The sequence below is a fragment of the Danio rerio genome, chromosome 22, assembly GCF_052040795.2.
Source record: "Danio rerio strain M-AB ecotype USA chromosome 22, GRCz13ab, whole genome shotgun sequence".
Taxonomy (NCBI): Eukaryota; Metazoa; Chordata; class Actinopteri; order Cypriniformes; family Danionidae; genus Danio; species Danio rerio.
Window position 1 is genome coordinate 40353430 of NC_141042.1, and position 25318 is coordinate 40378747.

General features: G+C 37.6%; 3 long non-coding RNA genes across 3 annotated transcripts; 1 reads left to right on the plus strand and 2 right to left on the minus strand.

Moving 5' to 3' along the window:
• Window positions 1-881: 881 nt before the first annotated feature.
• Window positions 882-3653, minus strand: LOC147838650 (uncharacterized). The gene is made up of 3 exons (XR_015522476.1): window positions 2226-3653; window positions 1987-2151; window positions 882-1907 (listed from the first exon to the last, which is right to left on the minus strand). It is a non-coding gene; the product is annotated as an uncharacterized LOC147838650 (long non-coding RNA).
• Window positions 3654-5782: 2129 nt separating this feature from the next.
• On the plus strand, window positions 5783-17036 carry LOC147831684 (uncharacterized). The gene is made up of 3 exons (XR_015522496.1): window positions 5783-5880; window positions 8293-9585; window positions 15519-17036. It is a non-coding gene; the product is annotated as an uncharacterized LOC147831684 (long non-coding RNA).
• LOC147838651 (uncharacterized) lies at window positions 14851-17392 on the minus strand. Its single transcript, XR_015522493.1, has 2 exons — window positions 17154-17392; window positions 14851-16034 (listed from the first exon to the last, which is right to left on the minus strand). It is a non-coding gene; the product is annotated as an uncharacterized LOC147838651 (long non-coding RNA).
• Window positions 17393-25318: the final 7926 nt, after the last annotated feature.

Here is a 25318-nt window from a genome sequence, read left to right on the forward strand (position 1 = left end):
GTCATGTCCAGTGGAAAAGAGGCTTAAGGAAAACCAAAGCACCCAAAGGAAACCCACGCCACCATGGGGAGAACATGCAAACTCCACACAGAAATGCCAACTAGTCCAACCGGGACTCAAACCAGCGACATTCTTGCAATGCACTTTACTAATACAAAAACTGCACAATGTAGTGTGATGTAACACAGTACAAATACTTAAATGACCAGTCTGATCTCACGATGAAAACGTAAATATTTCACATTTTGTCAGTTTAGTGGCTAATTCATACAAATTCATACGAGTCGTATGAAAATGTACGATTTTAAAAAGGAGGTGTGGCACCAAACCCCAACCCTAAACCCAACCGTCATTGGGTGATAAGCAAACGTACTAAATTGTACGAATTAGATCGTACGAATTCATATGAATTAGCCACAGAATCAAAAAGTTACGAATTGTCGTGAGATTGTGTTGGATGTTCTCCTTCAGGATATTTTGATACAAAGCAAAATGTATGTTTTTATTTATCATTTATTATTATTATTATTATTATTATTAATAATATTAAAGTTTATACGTGTATTTTTGTTAATTTATTTTTTAGTTTAATAATTGTATATGAGGTCAAAAATAGTGCTTTGGATTATTGTCCTGCTGCAGAACTTTCCCTTCAGCTTGAAAATTGCTTCAGGTTGAGGTCATTGACAGACGAATATTCCAGCCTGATCTCATGAGGAAACGTAAGTATTTTACGCTTTGTCTGTTTAGTGGCTAATTTGTACAAAGTCGTGTGGCACCAAACCCCACCCCAAAACCTGACCGTCATTGGGTGATGAGCAAATTGTACTAAATTGTACGAATTAGATTGTACGAATTTATACAAATTAGCCACTAAATCAAAAAGTTACGAATTGTCGTGAGATTGCGTTGAAATGACTACCGAGTAGTTATTCTCAGAAATTGTACTTTAGTAAGTAGTTTTTTTCGTTTAAATGTATTTTTTTTTTATTTTCATTTGAATAAATTTTTAGTGCTGTATCCGTACTTTAACTACAATATTTTATTTTGGTCTATAGTAATTGGATTAAGCAGAATACTCACTCCTGTGATTCCCGTCCAATTAAATCGCACAAAAAATGGCATCATACAAAGCAACCTCAAGATAAAAAAAAAAAAAACCCGGTTACGTATTGTTTAGAATATTAATATTTAGTGATTTGATGTTTATTGAATTATTGAATCTTGATATTTCTTTCAACAACTTTTAATGTTAAAAGTGACTTTTATTTACATTTTTAATTGTTGATAGTTTATAAAAGTCATCTATTGTTTGCAAATTAGGAATTTATTGAGGCAAAAGTCAAAGGTATTGGTTTATTAACCCCGAGATTAAAATAAGATTTATTCCCACATTTCCTGAGAAAAAGCAATAATGTCAAAATCGACACAAACATGATTTTCTTGCTCGATGGTTATCAGTGTGTTGTTGCACATGTAAACACAGACGTCAGACATAGAGGTTTGTTGTAAAAAGTTTAGATTGGACCAGATATTAGGCAACATGTGAGGTCTTGTTGTACTGTAAACATTCAAATATAAAACAAAATTTACATAAACGTTTCCTTGCGAACACCTTTTAGCATTTTGTTTTATTAATATTGAACTGATGTCATCATAAGTTTCTGAAAGGTATTTAAAGGCTTGTATAAAATATTAAATTAAATTTTTATTTATCAAAGAATCCTGCAAATAATAGTGTGTCCTAATTTCAACAACCAAAGATCCGTTTAGATCACTAATGTATTCGCTTGCACTGATTTGCAATTTGTAATTGGTTGTTAATTGCTCAATTTCATTCTAAACAAACATTAAATGTATTAAAATGTAAACAGTAAAAATCATCTTGTGCAAAAGTTTGTGCACCACTGATGTGCATCATTTCTATTAGTCACTTCTCAAAATTGTAAACAGTAAACAAATCATCTTGTGCAAAAGTTTGTGCACCCCTGATGTGCATTGTTTCTATTCATCATTTATCAAAATTGTAAATAGTAAACAACAAAAATTATCTTGTGCAAGTTTGTGCAACCCTGATGTGCATCATTTCTATTCGTCACTTCTCAAAATTGTAAACAGTAAAAATCATGCTGTGCAAAAGTTTGTGCACCCCTGATGTTCATCGTTTCTATTCGTCACTTAAAATTGTAAACCGTAAAAATCATGCTGTACAAAAGTTTGTGCACCCCTGATGTGCATCATTTCTATTCGTTACTTATTAAAATAGTAAATAATAAAAATCACCTATGCAAAAGTTTGTGCACCCCTGATTTGTATAGTTTCTATTCATAACTTGTCAACAATGCGAACAGTAAAAATCATTTTGTGTAAAAGTTTGTGCACCCCTGATGTGTATCATTTCTATTCATCACTTGTCAAAACAGTAGACAATAAAAATCATGTTGTGCAAAAGTTTGTGCACCCATGATTTCCATTCGTCATTTGTAAACAAAGTAAACTTATTTTAAACTCATACAATCACTGTTGGGAACAGGACAAACAGAGGACGTAGGGAAAAAAGTCAGCAGATTCTTCACTCTCAACTAATTTTAATATTTGTATTAATAAGGAATGTTTTTGTATTGAAATAAGAATGTTCGAATGATTCGTGTGACACTGAGGTCTGTAGTAATGATGCAGAAAGCGCAACATTAAATCACAGAAATAAATTACACTTTAAATAAAAATTTAATGGGAAAAATATAAATCATAATATTTTAGTATTTACTATTAAATAAATGCAGCCTTTGTAAAAAAAAAACAAAAAATTAAAAAAAAACATAAAAATAGTGTTTATATGCAACTCGCATACTATATACTCGAGATCAGAAAATAGTAATATCCTGATACATGCATACGACTTACTGACTTAATGCCTGTCTATTATTAAGATATTGTCTGTTTATTGGTACTTATAATCTCACCCATTACCTAAACCCAACTACAATATTATTGTGCAGCAAACTAGTAGTTTATTGAGATAATAGTCAATGGCTCATTGACAGCAAGAATTGCACCTTAAAACATAGTGTGACAAAATAATTAACACTAATTCCAGCATTTACAAACTTAATAAAAAATAGTATTAAAATATAACACCAGCTCATCCATTTCAGTATGAACAAATATTAGCACACTGAGCTGCTTTAGGTATTTTGGTTTATACACAATGTGTTGGTGTATTTCAAGCGTTGGCTGTGTATTTGGGGTTGTAGGTTCAAATCCAAGGTGGGGCCTTGGAGTATTAGTTTTCCATTTACCTCAATGGGTTGCCAAATGTCTGTCCTTTCCGTGAACCACTGAGTCAAATTGAGGATTAAAGGGTTAGTTCACACTAAAATTAATATTTACTATATGTCAAGTGTTTCCAAACCTTTGAGATCCTTTCCTTAAAACTATTTACATTTACTTAGTTACTTAGTTACTTAGTTAGATTCTTCAAAACTTCTTATTTTGTGAAAGGTCAGAAAATGATGACAGATTTTGTCAAAGATGAGTAAATGTTAATGGGGCAAAGGAGTTAAACTGTTGCTTTAAAAAAAATAGTTGACTAAAAACTGAGTGAATCTGTTGCTTTTCAAGCGATTAGTTGACTTTACTAATAATGAGTAAACCTGCTGCTTTTAAAACGATTAGTTGACTTTACTAATAATGAGTAAACCTGCTGCTTTTAAAACGATTAGTTGACTTTACTCATAATAAGTGAGTAAACCTGCTGATTTTAAAGCGATTAGTTGACTTTACTCATAATAAGTGAGTAAACCTGCTGATTTTAAAGCGATTAGTTGACTTTACTAATAATGAGCAAACCTGCTGCTTTTAAACGATTAGTTGACTTTACTCATAATAAGTGAGTAAACCTGCTGCTTTTAAAGCGATTAGTTGACTTTACTTGTAATAAGTGAGTAAACCTGTTGATTTTAAAGCGATTAGTTGACTTTACTCATAATAAGTGAGTAAATCTGTTGTTTTTAAAGCGATTAGTCGACTTTACTTCCAATAAGTGAGTAAACCTGCTGATTTTAAAGCGATTAGTTGACTTTACTCATAATAAGTGAGTAAACCTGCTGATTTTAAAGCGATTAGTTGACTTATAATAAGTGAGTAAACCTGTTGATTTTAAAGCGATTAGTTGACTTATAATAAGTGAGTAAACCTGTTGATTTTAAAGCGATTAGTTGACTTTACTCATAATAAGTGAGAACCTGCTGCTTTTAAAGCGATTAGTTGACTTTACTCATAATAAGTGAGAACCTGCTGATTTTAAAGCGATTAGTTGACTTTACTCATAATAAGTGAGTAAACCTGCTGATTTTAAAGCGATTAGTTGACTTTACTTCCAATAAGTGAGTAAACCTGTTGATTTTAAAGCGATTAGTTGACTTTACTAATAATGAGTAAACCTGCTGCTTTTAAAACGATTAGTTGACTTTACTCATAATAAGTGAGTAAACCTGCTGATTTTAAAGCGATTAGTTGACTTTACTCATAATAAGTAAGTAAACCTGCTGATTTTAAAGCGATTAGTTGACTTTACTAATAATGAGCAAACCTGCTGCTTTTAAACGATTAGTTGACTTTACTCATAATAAGTGAGTAAACCTGCTGCTTTTAAAGCGATTAGTTGACTTTACTTGTAATAAGTGAGTAAACCTGTTGATTTTAAAGCGATTAGTCGACTTTACTTCCAATAAGTGAGTAAACCTGCTGATTTTAAAGCGATTAGTTGACTTTACTCATAATAAGTGAGTAAACCTGCTGATTTTAAAGCGATTAGTTGACTTATAATAAGTGAGTAAACCTGTTGATTTTAAAGCGATTAGTTGACTTATAATAAGTGAGTAAACCTGTTGATTTTAAAGCGATTAGTTGACTTTACTCATAATAAGTGAGAACCTGCTGCTTTTAAAGCGATTAGTTGACTTTACTCATAATAAGTGAGAACCTGCTGATTTTAAAGCGATTAGTTGACTTTACTCATAATAAGTGAGTAAACCTGCTGATTTTAAAGCGATTAGTTGACTTTACTCATAATAAGTAAGAACCTGCTGCTTTTAAAGCGATTAGTTGACTTGACTAATAATGAGTAAACCTGCTGCTTTTAAAGCAATTAGTTGACTTATAATAAGTGGGTAAACCTGTTGATTTTAAAGCGATTAGTCGACTTTACTTCCAATAATTGAGTAAACCTGTTGATTTTAAAGCGATTAGTTGACTTAAACCTGCTGTTTTTTAAAGTGATTAGTTGACTTTACTTATAATAAGTGAGTAAACCTGCTGCTTTTAAAGCGATTAGTTGACTTATAATAAGTGAGTAAATCTGTTGTTTTTGAAGTGATTAGTAGACTTTACTCATAATAAGTGAGCAAACCTGCTGCTGTTAAAGTGATTAGTCGACTTATAATAAGTGAGTAAACCTGCTGCTTTTAAAGCAATTAGTTGACTTTTATTCAAAAAAATAAGATAACCCATTGCTTTACAAATTTTAAGTAAAATAAATATGTGCATAATTAAAAAATTTAAGTCAAATTTACAGAATAGTTCCAAGTTACAACAGGTTTACTCACTTTTTCTAAATAAAATAATAATCACCTTTCAGTGTCTTTACACAACGCCTGTTAGCATTCAGAAACGCTGGGATTTGACATTCCTTTCTCCAGGTTAACACAAAATGTTCTGCCAGCTCTTCGAACAAACCCTCGCGCAGGTGTGTGTGGATATACTCGAACACACACACACAAACACGCCAGCACTGGGATTTAGATTTCATCAGGATGCTAAATAACGCTCTGAAATTCGAGGAAGCTCCTGAACTTTTCTGCTAATTCAATAATTACAGCGGTGGGTTGAAGACTCGGAGGCTGTTACGTAAGCTGGATTTCGAGGTGGAGAGTTTAACACCTGAGTTCAGGGTCTAATTAGCACGTACCGCTTACTTTTTGTTAGCCTGGTAGCTCAACGAAGAGTTCCCAGAGTTTCAGCTGACTTGCGCTGTTGGGAACTGTGGCTCTCATAACTGGGCTTGGTTTAAGATCGGAAACCTGAATTGACTTTGAGCGCTATCGTGGCTCAGTGGTTAGCATTGTCACCTCACAGCAAGAAGGTTGCTGGTTTGAGTTCGGCTGGGCCTGTTGGCATTTCTGTGAGGAGTTTGCATGTTCTCCCCATGTTGGCATGGGTTTCCTCCAGGTATTATGTACTTTTCAACATTCACAATTCTGGTTTTGTGATGAAGGGTCACATACACCATCAGTAAAACGAGATTTTAATGTTGGCCTAAAGCTTGTAAAGACTACTGTATATAAGTCACAGAAACTTCCAGATATTATTATGGCTCGTTTTCACTGACTGGTACATTACGGTACGGTTCGGTACGGGTCACCTTTATCAGGCTTGCGTTTCCACCACAAAGGGTACCCTTTTTGGTTTGCATGGTGTATGACAAAGTTTAAGTCGACGTCATGCTCGCTCGAATAAATGTCTACAGTAAAGCTGTACGGGTTGTTCACATATCATAATGAGCAGCACTTCTCACAAAACAGATGCTTTATACACATCACTACTTCTGTATAAATGTTCATGACTAACTTTTCTATGAACAGGATTTGATTATAACTGCAGATCAATGACAGTGCAAAATAGGCTACTAACGTCTGTAATTATATAAAATAAATACATAAATGCAACATATATGAACACATACAGCCCCTTACGGTCTCCGATATAATATTAATTACAGTAAAACTACACGCATCATACATTTAGTAATTATTTGAGTTCAAAAACACACGCAATATAGCCCACAGTCAGCGCAAACCTCTCATCTGTGTCTGTAATCTTCAGAAGCACATGTAGCCTTTGTTAGAGAGTCTTTGTCATTCCCAGTTCATAATAGTCCAAAAGGTGAAGTTAAACATGGCAGTTTGTTCATGATTCAGGTTGTTAAACACTTTTGCTCCTGTGTTTTGCCGGGTTTCTCCTTTTTTCCCTTGCTTTACTCTCGCGCTTGTCCTTTTCTTTCTGAATGGATCAGATCACATGACGTTACACGTTATTATCATCAGCTCAAGAAGTTTGTTATATCAAATATAGACGCGATTGCGCGCTACTGGAAGAAAGCGAATACCGATCGCACTTTTAGACGGGCTCGTAAAACAACAACAGGACACGGCAGATTTTGTTCTTCTTTGCATTGTGTCATTGACACGGTTTGTTTGAGCCCGGGTCATCCATGGCTGGTTATGCATATAGTAACGTTATATCCATGTAATCTCTCGGCTGTGTATTAGAACATGGCGGATCCTTTGTTTACGTTCTGTCTAGCTCCACGAGCTCGTGACGTATCTCTGTAACCAATCAGCGTTCGGCTGTGCCAGTAGCTCCACCTTTTAGTACCCTTTCTCGTTTTTGGGACCCTTTCGAAAGAGTGCCGAAAAAGTGGTTCGGTATGCTTATTGACAGTGGAAACGGCCATAAAAGCGTACCAAACTGAACCGTACCACTAGAGGCCTCCAGATTTCCTGGGGCCCTAGGCGGCTTGTTGATTAAATCAGCCCCTGTCGATGGAGGATGAGGGAGCTCTCAAATTTCATCTAAAATATCATATATATTTGTGTCCTGAAAATGAACAATCTACGAGATTGAAACGACATGAAGGAGATTAAATAATAACAATCTATCTTTTTTTTTAAGTGAACTAACCCCTTTAGAGTTTTTCCTACACCATAATGTGTGTCTTCTTAGAGAACAGACTTTAATTCCTGACATTTCTGACAAGTCGGTCTGGAAATATGAACACTTTCTCCACCTTTTTCAGTTCAGTATTTAAAAGTTGCACAGTGGGTAGCACAATCACCTCACAGCAAGATGATTGCTGGTTCGAGCCCCAGCTGGTTCAGTTGACATTTTTGTGTGGAGTTTGCATGTTCTCCCTGTGTTTGCATGCATTTCAACTGGGTGCTCCGGTTTCCCCCTATCCAAAGACATAGGTATAGGTGAATTAAATAAGCTCAATTGCCTGTAGAGTGTGTGAATTAGAGTGTTTTAGTGTTCTGTTGCAGCTGGAAAGGCATCCGCTGCGTAAAGCATATGCTGGATAAGTTGGCGGTTCATTCTGCTGTGGGGGCCCAAGATTAATAAAGAGACTAAACCGAAAAAAAAAAAAATGAATGAAGGATATAACATGCATGAACTTCCGATGATTCACATTCATGATGCCATTTCTCTGTGTGTGTTTGTGTGTGTTATTTTAAGATTTCCTCTTTGGGAATGCTGTCAAAAGACACAGCGCGTCGTCCCCAGAAGCAGGCAGATGCAGTCATTGTGACCGAGTGAATGGCAATCACAGGGGAAACACAAGCAGCAGTGATGTGTGGCCTGTGGAAACCCAAACAGAAGATGTAGTACGATAAGAGATGATGCCGATTGTGTAACTGAAACCTCCATGTCTCCACAAACTCTGACCTCACCGGTTTTTGACTCCTTAAAGAGATAGTTCATGAAAATTAAAATGTTTAGGGGTTCCAAAATGTGGCTTAGTACAGTTGAAAGCAGAAATTTGCATACACCTTTTTTTTTTTTTTTTTTTTTTTTAATGGTTATGTGTCTTGTTACACAGAGGCAGATGTTAATGTGACTAAACTTTTTCTCTTTTAGGTAAGTTAGAATTATCAAATGTATTTGAGAAATTGTGATAACTCTTCTTGAAAGTCAAGTTTGCATACAATAAGATTATTCTGCCTCTGAAAAGGCTCAGATGATGGTGTCAAGGTTTTAGAGGTTTCTGATTGGCTAATTGACAACATTTGAGTTAATGTGAGGCACAACTGTAGGATAGTATTGAAGGAAAAGCTCAAACACACTGCTTCCTTGTGTGACAATATGGGAGAATCAACAAGCCAGAATCAACAACAAAGCCAGATTACAAGCCATTTGCTACTTACACTGGTGACTAATTGTTGGAGACATGTCCTGTGCTCTGATGGAGCTGAGATTGAACTGTTTGGCCATAATGAGCAGTGTTACATTTGGAGGACAAAAGGGAAAGTGTACAAGTTTAGAACACCATCCAAACTGTGAAGTATGGGGGCGGCAGCATCATGTTGTGGGGCTGTTTTGCTGCAGGAGGGACTGGTCCACTTCACAGCATAGATGGCATCATGAAGAAAGAACTGAAGCAACATCTCAAGACATCAGCCAGGACATTAAAACTTGGCCACAAATGGGTCTTCCAAACAGACCATGACCCTAAGCCCACTGACAAATGAGTTCAAATGTGCTTTAAGGACAACAGAGTAAATGTTTTGGAGTGGCCATCACAAAGCCCTGATCTCAATCCTATAGAAAATGTGTAGGCAGAGTTGCAAAAGCTTGCAAAAGCTTGTGCTAGCAAGACAGCCTACAAATCTGACTCAGTTACACCAATTCTGTCAGGAGGAATGGGCCAAAATTACTGCAAACTATTGTGAGAAGCTTGTGGAAGGAGACGCAAAACATTAGATCAAACTTATACAACTTAAAAGCAATGATAAAAAATACCACGGAAATGTAAGTAAACTTTTCACTGTCTAGAAATTCATTAAAAATCTCTCATTATTCTGGCATTTAATAAATGTAAATCATTTAGGTGATCCTAACAGACCTAAAATAGTAAATGTTTAGTATGATTTACCATCAGACTTTTAAAAAAATGTTCTGTTCCTTTTTTTCCAGAGTGTATGTAAATTTCTGCTTTCAACTGTATATTGCGGCTCAAACTGACATCATCAGGGGAAAAGCCTGTGAAAACGCAGAACTTTGATTGAACATTACCAAAACAAACCATTTTTTGGTGTATCAATTTACGCATATTAATTGTTTCTTTGAAGTATAACAATGAGCGCTAGTAAAAAATAAACGTTGAAATTTTGATTTTGGTGCTCCGGTTTCCCCCACAGTACATAGATATGCGGTACTGGTGAATTGGGTAGGCTAAATTGTCCGTACTGTATGCATGTTCTCCCTGCGTTCGCAAAATCGTCATTTTTAAAGAAATGCCTCATGCTTGTTTTTTTTTTTTTTTTTTTGGTTTTGACACATTGCATCAAAACCTTCTCCACCAATCAGATCGGCACTTTTGTTCACGTGCACGGAGCTGCTGAAGTTACAGTAAACAGCACTTGGAGGCGCTCAAGCGCAAAACTGTCAATGCGAGCGCACATTGAAGAAGATGCCCAGAGGCGATATGAACGTGGAGCTGCTTAATGCTCTGTGAACAATAATCACTTCTTCATCGCTAGAGCTGGAGCTGCTGCTTGAACCATCCATGCTTGTTCGAGTCACCAGTAACTTTATCAACAAACATGTCAACTTCCTCTCTTCCTCGTTTACTGTGTTATAAGCGGGGTGTCAGAAACTTAAAGTTGTGTAGCGCCATCTAAAATCAATGAGTGATTTTGCATACTCGTCTGCTTGATGCCAGTGAAAATCGATTGGGTTTGAATCCGGAAAAGCGTCTCGTGATGATAAACGCAAACGAAAAGGGTCCAGTGTGTAGGAGCCTTAAAGCAGAGTAAACGGGGAGTACATTTTCACTTTTGGGTGAACTGACCCTTTAAACCTGTGTTTGTCATAGAAGTACAGCAACAACAGGGATCATGTGAATAAGATATTGTGAAAAATGTTGAAAACCTGTAACCATTGACTTCCATAGCGTTTGTTTTTACTACAATGTTCGTCAACATTTTTCAAAATAACTTCTTTTGTGTTCAACAGAGGAAAAATACTTCATAAAGGTTTAAAATCACGTAAGCCAGAGTAAACCCCTGCTGAAAAATCCAGCTTAAGCCAGCCTAGGAAGGTTGGTTGGTTTTAGCTGGTCAACCAGGCTGGTTTTAGAGGGGTTTTGACCACTTTCAGCCTGGTTTCCAGCCTGGTCTTAGCTGGTCAGGCTGGAAAGTGTCCAGCTAAAACCATCTTAAACCAGCTTGACCAACTTGGTTTAAGCTGGTCAAGCTGGTTTTAGTTGGTCATCTCCCAGCCTGTCCAGCTAAAAACCGGCTGGAAGTGGCTGGAAATCAGTCTGGACGTGGCCAAAACCCCTCTAAAACCAGCCTGGTTGACCAGCTAAAACCAGCCAACAATCCTAGGCTAGGATTTTTCAGCAGGGACAGTAAATAAATGTTCACTTTTGGGTGAACTGACCCTTTAAACATGTATTTCTCTTAAAGATACAGCAACAAAAATGGGTGATGTGTAATGCTTTTTAGCGTAGGAACCTTCTAAAGTCAAATGCAGAGCATTATTTCCCCTCATAATAACTGTCCTGGGCTGCGCCGCTGGCTGATGTAATGAACAGGGTTAAAGACCAGTGTGTGATCCCCCAGACCCCCAGTGGAGCATCCTGTAACCGTCACATCTCACGGTGTGTCTGGATGCAGCTGCAGTAAGTGGATGGGACGGGCCGGGACGGGGGCAGCTGCACTCCAGCGGAGAGCTGTCACGGGACATCTGTGTGTGAGCGCGTCACCGGCGCGGCCTGTCAGAAACCCTCAGCACTCAGAGCCCGAGCGGACAGCTGCTGTACACCACAGCAATCACAGTACTGTAGATATTACTGAGAAAACCCACTCTACTGTACTGGGAAAACTCACCTTACTGTACTGTACAGGGTGGGCCATTTATATTGATACACCTTGATGAAATGAGAGTGGTTGGTGATATTAACATTCTGTTTGTGGCACATTAGTATATGTGAGGAGGGGGCATACTTTTTAAGATGGGTGGGCCATTTTGAAGTCGGCCATCTTGGATCCAACTTTTGTTTTTTTCAATAGGAAGAGGGTCATGTGACACATCAAACTTATTGGGAATTTCACAAGAAAAACAACGGTGTGCTTGTTTTTAACATAACTTTATTCTTTCATGAGTTATTTACAAGTTTCTGACCACTTCTAAAATGTGTTCAGTGTGCTGCCCATTGTGTTGGATTGTCAATGCAACCCTCTTCTCCAACTTCCCTGCTGAACAATCCAGCTTAAACCAGCCTAGGCTGGTTGGCTGGTTTTAGCTGGTTGACCAGCCTGGTTTTAGAGGGGTTTTGGCCACGTCCAGGCTGGTTTCCAGCCATATCTAGCCTGGTCTTAGCTGGTTAGGCTGAAAAGTGACCAGCTAAAACCAAATAAAATCAGCTTGACCAGCCTGGTTTAAGCTGGACTTAGCTGTTTTGGCTGGGCTCCCAGCCTGGCTAGGCTGGTCAAGCTGGTTGTAGCTGGTCATCTCCCAGACTGACCAGCTAAGACCAGGCTGGAAATGGCTGAAAACAAGCCTGGAAGTGGCCAAAACCCCTCTAAACCCTGGCTGGCCGACCAGCTAAAACCAGCCAACCATTCTAGGCTGGTTTAAGCTGGATTTTTCAGCAGGGGCTTCACACACTGATAGCAACACCACAGGAGAAATGCCAGCACAGGCTTCCAGTGTCCGTAGTTTCAGGTGCTGCACATCTTGTATCTTCACACTGTGTTTCTAGCAGATTCTGTCAAAAATATACCAAAGTAAAACAACTAATCCCACAAAGACGAGATTTCAGAAGCATCTAATCCTATTTTTATTGATTAATCTCGACTTGTGCTTCTGGCACCTGCTTCGGTTTTCTCCCTGAACACACTTCAGCTCGCAGGACACATCCGTCCACATCTGACGGGCCTGTCAAACTGATAAGATCTGCTGCAAAAGTAAGGCAGGGTCAAAGGTCAGCCCCTTATGGCTATCTGACGGCGATTAGCATCAAGATAATTATTAGCTGTGTGACGGCGGGAAACGAGGACTGAAGGCCTGCAGTTCAGACACTCATATGAAGCATTAGCACTTGACGTTTTCGACTAAAGCTATGCGTAATGCTCTGGTAAACGGTGGATCAGTGTCACAGCAAGACATCTGCTGTCAGTCTGATGAAGTTTACAGATAAATCCAGCCTGATCGCATGAGGAAACGTAGCTATTTTACGTTTTGTCAGTTCATTGTATTACTGAACTGGTATCAATTCAAATTACACAAAGTGTTCCCCCATAGCAACATTTCTCCGGCCCAGATCTGGCCTACGCCATCAGCATTTGCTTGGCCCACATGCTGCAGTGAATTATGGTACATGACTGGACCAAGTCTGGCTTCCATACAAGCGGCAAACATGGTCCATATCTGGGCCAAGTCTCAGCCAAGTTAATAACCCATAACTGGGCCTGAACTGGGCCAGGTGTGTTGGTGTGTCACGATGTCTGCAATGTTTCTTTTATAAACCCTTGAAGCATTTCGCTTTATGGCTGTGCTTTTTCTTGAAGCGACCTGATTGACAGAAATTTTTCTTTGCTCAAAAATAATGTATTTAAAAAGCGGGTCAAGATGGGCCAAACTTTTGTGGCCCACATATACATTTAAACATCTGGGCCAAATAGTACATTTGAGATCTGGCCTAGGTCTTGAGTGAAAGACGGTGCCTCCTCAGCCAAACCTGGGCTATGTTTGGCCCACATGCTGGATGCCAGTGCCGGACGAATGCCTGCTGTGCTAGCTTTATGCCAAATCTGGGCCAGAATTCTTTGCTACCTGGGTATAATTTTTAAAAGGAGGAGTGGCACCAAATCCCGCCACTAAACCCAACCGTCATTGGCAGATGAGCAAATCATGCTAAATTGTACAAATGAAGTTCATATGAAATACCCACTGAATCCAAAAATGTATGAATTGTCGTGGAATAGCGTTGGATAAATAAAAATGTCAGAATTTGCAAACATAATTGACTAATGGGGAATGTGCTTGTATTTTTTTTTTTAACTCAAAGTGCTTTAAAGAATAGATATCCAAAAAATTTAATAATTTTCTCACCCTGTACTTCAAGTTTTATTGATAGGTATTTTAAAGTATGTTGAAAACTATGGCTGTCCATAGTACAAAAAACTAATGCAAGTAATGGATGAGTAAAAAATGAGACGTTTTTGTTACAGGTTTCCAACATTCTTCAAAATATCTTCTTTTTTGTTTTATCAGAAAAAAAGTTTAATAAAACAAATATAATTTAATGGTTACAGGTTTCCAACATGCTTAAAATAAAAAATAAACAAATAAATAAATATATATATATATATATACATATATATATATATATATATATATATATATATATATATATATATATATATATATATATATATATTTTTTTTTTTTTTTTTTTAATAACAAAAAAAAAGCTCAATGAAAACAAATGGAAGTCAATGGTTACAGGTTTCCAACATTATTCAAAGTATCTTCTTTTTGTTTTAACAAAAATAGTTCAATAAAAAAACAAATGGAAGTCAATGGTTACAGGTTTCCAACATTCTTCAAAGTTTCTTATTTTGTGTTCAGCTCAAGAAAGATACAGGTAAAGGATGAATAACTGCTGACTTTTTTCTTGTGCACTCTCTGTTTGCCATGCGTAGAACAGATCTATAGAAATAAAATTGCGATTAAACAAATAAAATGTAACAAGTGTGTAATATTCACAGAAAGTTGTTTGTGGGCTCCTAGTTGATATATAATAGTTCACACAGAAATCAAATGAACTTATCACTCTCAACAACACTGATTGAGTGTAGTGATTGAGTGTACAAGTATTTTGAAATATGTTGGAAATTGGTAACCATTGACTCCCATGTAGGAAAAACAAATGGAAGCTGCCAACATTTTTCAAAATATCTCATTTTTTGTTTTACAGAACATAAAAAATGTTTTATAATAAGAAACTCAAAAATGATGTAGAAAACAATGAGTAAATTTATTTATTAATATTTTTTTTTTGTGCTGAACTGTCACTTCAACTAACCTTTTCCCCTCTTTAGAATCAGCCAATACGGATGACTTATATTTGATTGACTGTGGCTATCAAACTGACATATATGTGAATAATCCAAATAAAATGCCACACATCCGTTTTTATTCCTCAGAATTATCCAGACACTCATGCAATCGTCCCACACAAATCAAGCAGCATCTTGTCATTAGTTTAGTTCCTCCGTCGGGCGAGATTGAAGCGATTGCGTGTGCGAAAACATTCCCGCGGCGCTTGCCAAGGCCTGCGATAAAACACTGCAGTTGGTGGGCGGTCTCTTGTTGAGTCGTGGTCTGTTGATGAAGCCACGCTGTAAAACATATCTGTTAATGAACAGTTTCAGTATCGAGTGTGTTTTCTGTTTAATTACAGTTTATGGGATGCTGATCTCTGCTCGGTCGACTTCTGATGTCGAAAATCCAACTCTGCAGTTTAACAAAGAGACTTTTATTGACATTTTAGTCATTTGAAATAATATAAGAAGTAATATCTAAGGAAATGAGTGTGTAAAATAACCGAAAATGTGCTGCAGTGTTTTGCAAGCTTTTTGTAGCGTTGTGTATAACACCAACACAGACATTATATCACTTTACACTGTTAAAAATGTCAATAGAAGTCACTTTTTTTTTTACTTTTCAAGGTTAAAAGTGTTTGTGAAGAAAGATCAAGCTCCCATAATGCAACTGAAAAGCAGAAATAAATGGGGAAAACAGCACATGGAAAACTGCAGATATTTTACAGTGTAGTGTAGTCGACTGGCTCGACCAGTAACTCTACAATCTACATGAGGGCAGTCGCCAAACCTGAGCAATAACATCCGACTGGAGGAGAAAACAGCAGCTGGAGATACGGGACGGTTAGTGGTGGAGACTGCGGCAGGATCAGTCTACCCTTACACTACCTGGCAAAAGTCTTGTCGTGGATCTCAGTTAAGAGCAGCAGATAATAACTTGACTTCTAGTTGATCGTCTGAAAACTAGCAGAAGGTCAATTTCTCTGATGAATCATCTGTTGATCTGCATCCCAATCATCACAAATACTGCTGAAGACCTACTGGAACCCACATGGAGCCAAGATTCTCACAGAAATCTGTCAAGTTTGGTGAAGGAATAGTCATGGTTTGGGGTTGCATTCAGTGTGGGGGCGTGTGTGAGATCTGCAGAGAGGATGGCAACATCAAAAGCCTGAGGTTTCAAGACATTTTGATCAGACAATTGACATCTGGTCAAAATCAGACCAGAAAAAGAAACGCCCTCGTCTGATTTTGACCGCGTTTTCAGATTTCACCGAATTCTCTCCCCGTTATGAACTCGTTTGCTTTATTTTTTGGATTCTGTTCTTTGTCTTTAGGGATGGCTGATGTGAAGCTGACACAGTGTCGAGATCCCGAAGCGCAAATGTTTCGAAACACTGCACCGAAGCATGATCCGAAACACCCAAGTCACGTGACTAAAGTGTTTCGAAACACCTGATCATGTGACTAAATCGATTCAAATTGTTGATCAGTTTAGAAGCGTTTCGAGACCTAGCAAATCTGCATTTGACTGCCAGGGTCAGAAAAACCTTCTTTCTTATATAGCCTAGTGGACTGAGCATGTGCACGCTGTTTGACTTGTACAAATATTCCAAAATCATGGTTTATGTATTTTAATTGTTTCTGTTTCGTGGTGTAGTCAAGATAGGATTCAGCTGTGGATACGCTATCAATTTAGCTTTATTTTTGTAACACTGTAAAACAATAATGAATATTTTTACAGCACTGTGATGGTTGGGTTTAGGGTTTGGGTTAATAAAATACAATAAATGTGAAATTTAATGAATAATATAAATAATTCTTGATAACTTCTGGCCACAACATGTGTCAGATCTAGCAACAATCCTGTTTTATGACCAAAACAAGATGCATTTATTTACAAAGTGTTTATTCGGATGTCTGACCAATGTTGAAACAAAACGATACAAGAACAAAGCGTTACCAACTGGTATTAAAGCATTTCAAAATAGCTGTATCAGCCTGGATTCGAACCCATTATCCCCACAAGGTAGTCGGAAACCTAAACCGCTCAACTAAATTACTTAAATGTTGTATCCTGCAAAGTGGGGTTTAATACCTCAGTTTGCTTAACTCTTGTTTGCTGAAGCCGTTTCAGTGCAATACAAAAAAAATGACCACTAGGTGTCACCGTAAAGTGAAACGTTTCGAAGGTCAACATATTTCCTTAGACTGTTTCAGGGTTTCATGAAGCCTCGCTTTGCCCAGCACTATTTGTCTTACCTGATTTTTGGAACCGCTCTTCTCCAGACTCGAACCCGGTCGTTGCGGCCAGCTCCCCTCCAGGCCTATGTTGAAGCCCTACACTGAAGCCCTATGTTAACAGTGTCCAGAAGCAGCGTCGACTTCTCCGGGCTCATCCAAACTGTTACCAGCAACAAATCCAAAAGCTAGGCTCTGTCAGGGTATGGGGTTGTGTCAGTGCCTTTGGCAAAGGTAACTTCTGTGATGCTCCATTAATGCTGAAAAGCACACAGAGATTTTGGAGCACAATTTGTTGCCTTTACCAGAGACGCTCGTGCATATTTCAAAACAAGACAATGCAAAACCTGCACTCTTTACTAAGCCCCGGCTGTGGAGGATGATGATGACTGGCCTGCCTGCAGGCCGACCTGTCTCCAATAGAGAATGTGTGGCTCATTTTGAATTGCAATTGCCTACCTTTGAACTGTCCACCTTAAGACTTGTTTGCAGGAAGAACGGGACAAAATGACACCTGCAACACTTCATCACTTGCTATCTTCAGTAGCTAAATGAAGTTTCACAAACTATTTTTGAGAGGATCACGTGATATGATTGACTGCAGCTGGCCACTCATCTACACTCATTAGCTAGCCAATCAGATTGATCCAAACTCTCTATAAGTAGCCTAGTTCCGAAGAAACCCCCCATCCACCCCTTCTCCTCTCGAGAATCCCCTGATCTCGTACTCCCCTCACATGCTCTATGGACCAGGCGGGAGCCCAGGGCTCAACTATTTTTGAGCTCAAGTTTCTCTCTCAGGACAAGTTCCCAAGTTTCTCAAGTTCCCTGCTGAAAAATCCAGCTTAAACCAGCCTAGGCTGGTTTTAGCTGGTTGACCAGGCTGGTTTTAGAGAGGTTTTGGCCACTTCCAGGCTTGTTTCCAGCCATTTCCAGCCTGGTCTTAGCTGGTCAGGCTGGGACATGACCAGCTAAAACCTGCTTGACCAGCCTAGCCAAGCTGGGAGTCCAGCCAAAACCAGCTATATCCAGCTTAAACCAGGCTGGTCAAGCTGGTTTTAGCTGGATTTGGCTGGTCATTTTTCAGCATGACCAGCTAATACCAGGCTGAAAATGGCTGGAAATCAGCCTGGAAGTGGCCAAAACCTCTCTAAAACCAGCCTGGTCAACCAGCTAAAACCAGCCTAGGCTAGGCTGGTTTAAGCTGGATTTTTCAGCAGGGTTGTCAAACAATATCTAAGAGTGAACTCTTGGAAGGTCTTTTAAGTGTTGTGAAAAGGAACGGCAACATTACAAAGTGCTAACTGCTTTACTGCTACAACTTTTTTTCGAAATGTCTTGCAAGAACCACTCGTTTATTAAAACAAAACAACAAGTATCATGAGGAACACATTAAACCATGTCTGTTGTTTTGTCTGCAATGAAATACAAGTGGAAGTACATTTATAAATCACTACTCTCTTATTGCATTTGCGCTTTCCAAACTGTCCCTTCTTCTGATTTGGGGTTGTAGAAGCACGAGTGTGTGATTCACTGAAGCTCGGAGACATTATTTGGGTGGAACGGACACGGAGAGTTTGTTGATGCTCACAAACAACAGCCCTGAGGCATTACAGTCAACCATGACCACCGCCCACAGGTGTCTGTGAGCGTGTCTGCCTGTGCATGTGTGTCTATGAGTGCGAGTGTGTGTACATGCATGTTTGGTCGCACTTTGTTTTGATGGTCCGTTTGTTGAATTGAGGTTACATTGCATCTGCATGCCAACTAATTCTCAGTTGGTTATAAGTAGGTTGGGGTTAGTGTGACATGTACATGCAATGTTTCTTATAGTCATTTAAATGTCTGTTGAAGGAGCAGTATCAGCAGATATCAAGCAGACAGTCTACTAATACTCAAATGGACCATCAAAATAAAGTGTTACCGCATGCTTTTGCGAGATCAGGACACAAATGTGTCTAATTACATGGACATTACACACTTATTATGAGAAGCTGGTCAATTATTACTTTAAAAGCTTATGAATGATACAGAATGAGTTTTTATTCAGGCAGTAAAGCAGCACACAGTTTCCTGTGAGGGTGGAGAGTTTAGGGTTAGGCTTGAGCATTAGAAAATACAGTCTGTACAATACGGAAACAAAGGAAACCTATGGAATGTCCCCACAATTGACAGAAACAAACCTGTGGTTGTGTGTGCGGATGTGTGGGCAGATGTGGCTCAGATGGCAGGTGAAGGTAAGAACACACACACGCACACACCGCAGACGTGTGTTTCTGCTATGGGGCGAGCAGATACCTGTACCTTTTGACCTCAGACACATTACAAAGAGTGCTGTTAGCTAATGCTTTTCTCATGACCTCATATCTGGAATGTTCCGGGTTCAAGAGAAGTCCCTTTATCTCAGCTTTTCATTCATTTTCCTTCGGCTTAGTCCCTTTATTCATCAGGTGTCGCCACAGTGGAATGAACCGGCAACTTTTCCAGCATATGTTTTACACAACGGAAGCCTTTCCAATGGCAACTCAGTAATGGGAAACACCCATACACACTCATTCACACACACACTCATATACTACCGCCAATTAAATTCACCATTTCACCTATAGCGCATGTGTTTGGACTTGTAGGGATAACCGAAGCACCCGGTGGAAACCCACACCAACATGGGGAGAACATGCAAACTCCACACAGAAACGCCAACTGACCCAGATGGGAATCAAACCAGCAATACGCATAACATACGAATTTTCACAGCATGTCTGGTAATATTTTTTTCTTTTAGAGAAAGTCTGATTTGTTTTATTTTGGCTAGAATAAAAGCAGTTTTATATTTTTTATGAACTATTTTAAGGTCAAAATTATTAGCCCCTTGAAATTTTAAATACTGCATTTTTATGACATCTTTTTATTTTTACTGGATTAGCTAGTCGGATATACTACGGTTTAATTACGGTAATAATTACCACACTTTTTGATATATCAAAAATATTTCCAAAAGATATAAAATACAGCAAATGAAAAAAAAAAACGTAGTTTTTAAATACAAATTTATTATATCCATATCGTTAGGAAAAATCAATCTGTTAAACTTTTTAAATTAAAAACTGTAACCTATTTTTATTTATTAGGCAAACAACAAACTGCTCAGCACATTCAACTGTCCTCAGTTAGAATTTGTCCATTTCAATAAAAATAATATTTAAAACATAATAACAATATTACTTCTACTACTACTACTACTACTACTACTAATAATAATAATAATATAATAATAATAATAATAATAATAATAATAATAATAATATTAACAGTACTAATAGTAATACTACTACTAGTAGTAATAATAATAAAATAATAATAATAAACAATAATAATAATTATAATTATTATTATTATTATTATAAAATAATAATAATAACAATAATATTAATAATAATAATGATAATAATAATAATAATTATTAATATTATTATAACAGCAACAATAATAATAATAACAATATTAATAATAAAAAATTATATTAATAATAATAGTAGTACTACTACTACTACTACTGCTACTACTACTACTACTAATAATAATAATAATATAATAATAATAATAATAATACAAATAATAATAATAATAATAATAATATTAACAGTACTAATAGTAATACTACTACTACTAGTAATAATAATAAAATAATAATAATAATAATAAACAATAATAATAATAATAATAATAATTATTATTATTATTATTATTATTATTATTATTATTATCATAACAGCAATAATAATAATAACAATATTAATATTATTAATAAAAAATAATATTAATAATAATAGTACTATTACTACTACTACTACTAATAATAATAATAATAAATAATAATATCAATAATAAAAATAAATAATAATATTAGTAGTAATACTACTACTAATAATATTAATAATAATAACAAATATTATTATTATTATTATTATTATTATAAATATAATAAAAATATATCTAATAATAATAATATTAATATTAATAATAATAATAATAATGTAGAGCTTCAGGTTTTTTCTAGCCTCTTTTGTGAAAAAAAAGTACATTTTAAAATTCATGGATAACAAAAATAGCAAAACTATACTTTTCTGAAATCTCGCCTTCAATCTGCAAAGTTGGTGAAATAAACTCCCTGTTCGCTGTCTTCAAAAAACTCACTGTACTACGGCCAAATTAGTTCATCTAATTCCTCTACAGCGCATAGACTTGTGGAGGAAGCCCACGCCAACACAGGGAGAACATGCAAGCTCCACACAGAATTGCCAACCGACCCAGCCAGGACTCAAACCAGCGATACGCAAAACATAACCAAAATATAAAATCGCCAGCCTTCTAAAATCACATTTAATTTCAGAGACTGTCATCGTGTGCTCTCTGATGTCTTAAAGCGATCCACGTGAAGTTCACAGATGTTGTCTGGAAGTGAAGCGCTTGTAATTACAGCACACATCGTTTAAGAGGCTCGCAGTCTGACGCTCATTCTTTAAGATGATAGCCGTTGATAAATAAACGCTAAATATAAAGTTTGTGAATCAGCCAACGTGTAAACATTGCGGCTGAAATCCCTTTACAGTAATCCACACCATGGCAAATGAAAAGATCCATTATAAAATCATCAGCTTGAGGATTTTTTTTTTCTGCTTACGCTGTGATTTAAGTGTGTGTCAGCGCGCGAGTTGTGTGTTATTTATGCTAATGTGCGTGCCTTTTTATATTTTGGTAGAACTGACATCATTAATGAAGCGGTAATCCAGAAAGAGGGGGATAAACAGATCACTGCTTCATTAAGAGTGTACATGTGTGTGATATGGCGGATGATCTATCGGATGAAACGCTGAAAGTGTGTTGGAGAATGCGCGCACAGTGATGGGGAATGCCGGATAGTGCCGTTAAGAGACACATATGATTACTTTCAGCTCTGATGTGAAGTTGGAGGGGACGCTTCAAACATGCACTGTGTGTGTGTTTGTGTGTGTGTGTGTGTGTGTGTGTGTGTGTGTGTGTGTGTGTATTTGTGTGTGTGTGTGTGAGAGAGAGAGAGAGAGAGACTGGCTGTTTCTCAATATGCGTCTTGCGTCCTCGTGTAACGTCATCATCAGCTGCCAAAGTTCAGTTCCAATACTCCATAGATATATACATTAGATGTCGCCTGGCCTATTGTTGTCTATTGGACGGAATGCGTCAATAGCGCCGCCATCTTGCTACAGGGTAGCGCTCCTTTTAAATGAATGTGGGAGCAAGGTACAGTGGAGGACTATGGCCATCTAAAGCCAGAGATATACACATATACACATATATCTGTGATAGGGAGTTTTCCTGGATGTTAGTATGTAATTTTTTTTCTAATTACGAAAATTATAATTTTACATCACTTTTCTGCATTGATGGATCAGTGACCGCACGGGTATTCCTCACAAAAAGCTTGTGTTTGTGTGTACAGAAATGTACTATCCACCCTCCCTGTTAAATTTGATCTAATCATGTCCTGAAACACAGCTCCTCTCCTGCTTTCACTTCTCATACTGACGGAGGGAGCGATTCGTTTGTGAATGAATCCCCCGAACGACTCTTTCACTAACGTTAGCCGACAATAATACAAGTTTCCGGCAGCGCAGCATCTCGTCATCATATTTCTTTTGCATTGTTTGCTGATTTTATTCTACAAAACTAGCATAAGCCGAGTGTTTAGTGCGAGTTGGAGCTGCTTTGCCGTATTGTGAATGCAGTAAGTGACTGTATCATCAATAACGTTACCTGATTAGCACAAAAGTTCAGAACATACAAAAACAGAAAAAAAACTTAATATTACCTATGAAATGTTCTGCCTTTGTGCTTTGTTTTCTTTGTTTACTCGTTACTACACCCCGTAGACAGCGCTAAAGTCTCGCATCTTCACGTAATAACACTGTCTTGACTAGTGCGGTTGAATGACGCTTGTCCTGGGAGCACTGTACCAATGTGGCAGCGCTATTGACGCATGCTCAGGGTCCCTATGCCATATCTAGTGTATATATCTATGCCAATACTCAAGACCGCAAGAACGGAGGACGCGTGAAACTTCCCCAGATGTGATCTTGATATCGAGGACGCACCGATGCAGACTTGAGCACCGATCTTGCTGTGGAAGTCTCAGAAGTCATTGCGACTGGATGTGGGAAGTGCAGCGTTTTATATAGGTTTATTAATAAAGTTCAGTGGTTTCCCTAAAGAAAACGGTGAAAGTAAACATCACCATGAACATCTTAATAAAGAAATAAACACATTAAGCGTGTTTATTTGCTGAATTTCCTATTAAAATCTGTTTTATTTATATTGTGCAGTGTATATTTGTAATGTTTTTATGTATAGTATCATTTTTGAAAAGGGGAAAACAGTAAATCGTTGTATGAAGGAACTCCCGGAACTTCCGTCCTAACCCCTACCCCCCCAGGGTGTGTGTGTACGCATGACTGTGTGTGTTTAGGTGAGAAAGAGAGAGAGTGTGTTTGTGTATGTGTTTGCAATAGGTAAGGGACTGCAAGCTTAATTAGTGTGTGTGTGTGTGTGTGTGTGTGTGTGTGTGTGTGTGTGTGTGTACATAATATGCAAGTTTATGTTATGTGTATATGTGTGTATAGGTTAGTAAGTTTGTGTCTGTATATTGTGCGCATATGTGTGTGTTATATGTGTGTGTGTGTGTGTGTGTGTGTAATGTGTGTCTAGCCAAGTGTGTTTGTGTATGTGTGTGTGCATAATATACTTAGTGTGTGTGTGTGTGTATATGTGTGTGTGTGTGTGTGTGTGTGGGTGAGTAATTGTGTGTCTGTATATTGTGCGCGTAAGTGTGTGTTATATGTGAGTGTGTGTGTAATGTGTGTCTAGCAAAGTATGCGTGTGTGTGTGCATAATATGCAAGTGTGTGTGTGTGTGGGTAATTGTGTGTCTGTATATTGTGCGCGTATGTGTGCGTTATATGTGAGAGTGTGTGTGTATGTTTATGTAATATGTGTGTCTAGCAAAGTGTGTGTGTGTGTGTGTGTGTGCATAATATGCAAGTGTGTGTGTGTGTGTGTGTGTGTGTGTGGGTAACTGTGTGTCTGTATATTGTGTGCGTATGTGTGTGTGTTTTATGTGAGTGTGTGTACACGTAATATGTGTGTCTAGCAATGTGTGTATGTGTATGTATGTGTGTGCATAGTATGCAAGTGTGTGTGTGTGTATATGCTTGTGTTTGTGTAGGTGAGTAATTGTGTGTCTGTATATTGTGCGCATATGTGAGTGTGTGTACATAAAATGTGTGTCTATCGAATTGTGTGTGTGTGCATAATATTCAAGTGTGTGTATAATGTGTGTGTGTGTGTGTGTGTGTGTGTGTGTTTAGGTCAGTAATTGTGTGTCTGTATATTGTGCGTGTATGTGTAATTGTAATATGTGAGTGTAATTGTGTGGGTGTGTGTGTCTAGGTAGGTGTGTGTGTGTGCATGTGTATAGGTGAGTAATTGTGTGTCTGTATATTGTGCGCGTATGTGTGTGTTATATGTGAGTTTGTGTGTGTATGTAATATGTGTGTCTAGCGATGTGTGTGTGTGTGTTTAGGTCAGCAATTGTGTATCTGTATGTGTAAATGTGTGTGTGTTTGTGTGTTTAGGTCAGTAATCGTGTGTCTGTAAATTGTGCGTGTATGTGTGTTTGTAATATGTGAGCGTGTGTTTGTGTGTACGAAATATTGTGTGTGTCTAGGTAGGTGTGTGTGACTTTAGCAGAGTAATTGTGTGTCTGTAAATTGTGCGTGTATATGTGTGTTATATGTGAGTTTGTGTGTGTATGTAATATGTGTGTCTAGCGATGTGTGTGTGTGTGTGTTTAGGTCAGCAATTGTGTGTCTGTATGTGTAAATGTGTGTGTGTTTGTGTGTTTAGGTCAGTAATCGTGTGTCTGTAAATTGTGCGTGTATGTGTGTTTGTAATATGTGAGTGTGTGTTTGTGTGTACAAAATATTGTGTGTGTCTAGGTAGGTGTGTGTGACTTTAGCAGAGTAATTGTGTGTCTGTAAATTGTGCGCGTATGTGTGTGTTATATGTGAGTTTGTGTGTGTATGTAATATGTGTGTCTAGCGATGTGTGTGTGTGTGTGTTTAGGTCAGCAATTGTGTGTCTGTATGTGTAAAT